At 48.6% G+C, this 3,363-nt stretch overlaps 1 protein-coding gene across 4 annotated transcripts in view; it reads left to right on the forward strand.

Moving 5' to 3' along the window:
• CRIM1 (cysteine rich transmembrane BMP regulator 1) overlaps window positions 1-3,363 on the forward strand; it is a 221,696-nt gene that overhangs the window by 197,836 nt on the left and 20,497 nt on the right. The window lies entirely within an intron of this gene.

Here is a 3,363-nt window from a genome sequence, read left to right on the forward strand (position 1 = left end):
GGGACGAAAGCGGGACACCATTGATAAAACTCATATCCTGGCAAAATAGCCACATGGTAGCTGAAAACCATATACCCTAGCTTGTGGTGCATTCTTTCAAAAAATCGGGACTTTTTAAAAACACCACAGGACATGGGAAAAATTGTTAAAAATCGGAACGTCTGGTCACCTTACTCTATGTGTGACTATGTGGGAGGATGGCCATGATCTTAACAGCCAGGGCCGCACACAGCATGGGCTGAGACGAGGGGGGGCGAGATTACATGTAAACGTACATCACAAGGGGGCCAGTACAATAGGCATACACATCATAGGAAGGGGATGTACAATAGCCATAAATGTGACAGGAAGGGGAGGAGCTAGGGGTGTGCACATAGGAAGGGGAGGGACTAGAGGAATATATGTGACACGATGGGTGGATCCTAGATTCATGATGGTGGCCTAACCTTGGTCACCCTTGGGTGAGCTTGACCTCCCTGAGCACTCCTTCAGGGAAACGATTTACTACTATCCTTATCAAAAGGGAGTGGGCCCTACTTGTAGGATGAACAGTGGTGACTGCTTGCTCTGGATGGCTGGTAACCCTTAGGGAGAATAACCCCTGACCTACTTCTGTTGACCTCCAAATGTACAGTCATTTGCCTCATGTAGCAAGCAGCTAAGTTTGGGATATATTTGGGGGAGACAACTTGTGAGAACTCTTTCTGTTTCCCACAACCCTACCCCTCATTGTGATCCTCTTCAGAGCAAGGGCTGTGGCTCCCAGAATCCCTAATTGAATCTGTACAGGACAAGAACCTCGGAGGTTCTGCATTCCAAACTTTTAATGAGCTCTACAGATTAAGGAGTAAAGTTAGCTCGCGAGGACAAAGGCTAGCCTGTAGAGCCCGGAAAGAAGCAGGCCACGCGGTCGCAACAGTTGAGAAACCCACTCAAAATTGAGCTTGCGTGTCAAGAATTTGGCGCTGCTTTCTCCCATCAGGAGACGTGGCAAAGCCCGGGCTGAACTCTGCCCTTAGAGCCATGGCGTGTTTCGGCCGCAGTGCACTCGAGGCGCCACGCGGTCACTTACACTTGAACCCTGAAAAGGTAGGACGTACTAGGTGGCGCGTGAGTCAGGCGCAGGCCTCTGGCTCACCGTGCTCGTGGCCCCCGCAGAAGCAGAGCCTCAGCCTGCAGCAGGGCTTACTTCTGAAGAGGGCCGAAGGCCATCAGCTCAAATTCCAGTGCAGGTCAGGACGAAGGTGCGACCGTAAAATAGTGACCATCCTCCTTAGCGTGCTTCAAAGCGGGGCTTCAGGCGCCATTGCAAAGGGAATCCCACAGCGGTGCGAAGCCACAACAGGCTTGTTGGGATAGGTTCTAGCCTTCTTCAACAACTACTTCGAAAGGGATCGCATTTGTTTGGATATATAACTCCCGGCGTGTTTGTTTTAAAAATAAACCGTATTATATTAGCGTCATACCTCATGTTTCCCTTGGCACATTCTGCACTAATCCTCTGGCAAGAGCCAGCGAGAGGGGAAGGCCTGAGGGGCGTGTTTAGCAGAGATTTCCCTAGAGGACCAGGAGTCCTCAAAAACCACTTGGTTGTCCGCCATTCCTTGCTGAGACTGGGCCAGATGCACAGACCATGCCGAGAGTTGAAGGGTGATTTGCCTGTGAGACAAAGACCTCCATCCCCAGCAAGTCTGCGGGGTAGGGAAACAAGTGCCTGTTTGCAGAAAGCAGAGCCCACTTTGGTTTGTGTAGCACTGATAGGTCTACCCAGGAAACGGGGCCACCAGAGGTTACCCCACTCACTACCAGGCAGACATTGTGTAAGGACTGTGCGGCCAGTCCTGTCCACTCGATCCCGTCCATCCTTGCCCCCACGCCTTACTGGCCACTCGTCTCCCTGTGCCTCGTTTTTCTGTGGAATCAGAAAAAGACTCATAAGTGACACCCTGACATTGGACTCTAGAGATCCCCTAGAATTGACTTAGAAAGTGCTTAGCACAGTGGCTGGTACATGCTGGGCATTCAGTAGCTAGAAGCTATAACTATTGTTAGAAGAAAACTCATGTCATTGTCAGTTTAAAGAACCAGTTGGAGTGATAAATATACCGGTCAGAATTAAATGGCACAACCCACTCCATAGCCAAATATAAACAGGTTAGATTATTTTCAGTTTAATAAGTCCCTTCTCTGTTTCTGTATCCCCCTTTAGCCTGTGTGCTTAATAGCCTTTTAGGTCTGCCCATTTAGAGCAGGCAGCTTCCCTCTAAAGACTGCAGTGATGTTATTACTTTCTTAGTTAGGACCTCAGATTACATAGAACAGCCACTCTAGTTCCCATGGAAACGATAACCAAACACTGCACTGTGCATGCAGAGGTAATATCTGCAGGTTTCGGGTTTAGTTGATCAGCCAAATTGAACCATGATGCCCAAACTGCTGCTGAAAATGTGTCCCTTGAAACCCCAGGTTCCAGAGCTTGGCTGACCAAGGGAATCGCCTGGTGGGCCTGATAAAACAACAGCCCCCGGGAACTCCGATTGCAACTTAAAGACTCAGAATCTCTGGGGGAAAGAGTCCAGGGATCTGTAATTTCACCAGATCTCCAGGGGATTCCAGTGATCAGCCAAGTTTGGGAGCCTGGGCACTAAGCTAAGCAGTTCCTAAAACTTACCGATTACTGCAGATGTGCCAGCTGTCAGCAATTTCCAGGAATGAGAAGGAGCAGATAAGAAATGGGAATGCCAAGATCTATCATTCCCCCGAAATCCACTCCAAACTTGCAGGCCTCTGCTTATTCGCTCATTGTCATTTGCAGTGAAATGTATTTAAAAGCAAAACTATTGCTAGATTCCGACCTCCTGGTCAGCTTGCCACTACTCTGGAAAAGAGAAGTCAGAACTCTCCGGTAAGACTAGCAAGAGACCCTCCTTTACTCTACATGAACACTCAGTGGAGGGTTGACCAGCCCCTATCTTAGGGGTCAACAGTGGCTTTATTTTAAACCATGAGGCTTTATTTTAAATGGAAATGTCTTGTCTGATGTAGTTCAAGTGGGTTCAACAGGGGTGGTCACCTTGGTAAAGGGACAGGTAATTCCAAGAAGACAATGCTGTTTAGTTCTGCAGGCAGAGATCTGCTGAGCCACACAATGAGCTAACGGCTGCTGGGCATTGTTCATCTAAGGGAACGCTTCAAAGAGTGGAGGTCAGAGGAGCAGATGAGAGAATGGTTTTCAAGGAAGGACTTGAATTCCAGGTACTGAAGGAGGAGGCTTTTTTTAAGTGCCGATCTTGGCCAACTGGGCTTCAAGCCACAGGTCAGCAGTTCAAAATCACCAACTGCTACACGGAAGACAAAACTTTT

Source organism: Echinops telfairi, unplaced genomic scaffold (assembly GCF_000313985.2).
Source record: "Echinops telfairi isolate 266 unplaced genomic scaffold, ASM31398v2 ScPeMD7_10;HRSCAF=50, whole genome shotgun sequence".
NCBI lineage: Eukaryota > Metazoa > Chordata > Mammalia > Afrosoricida > Tenrecidae > Echinops > Echinops telfairi.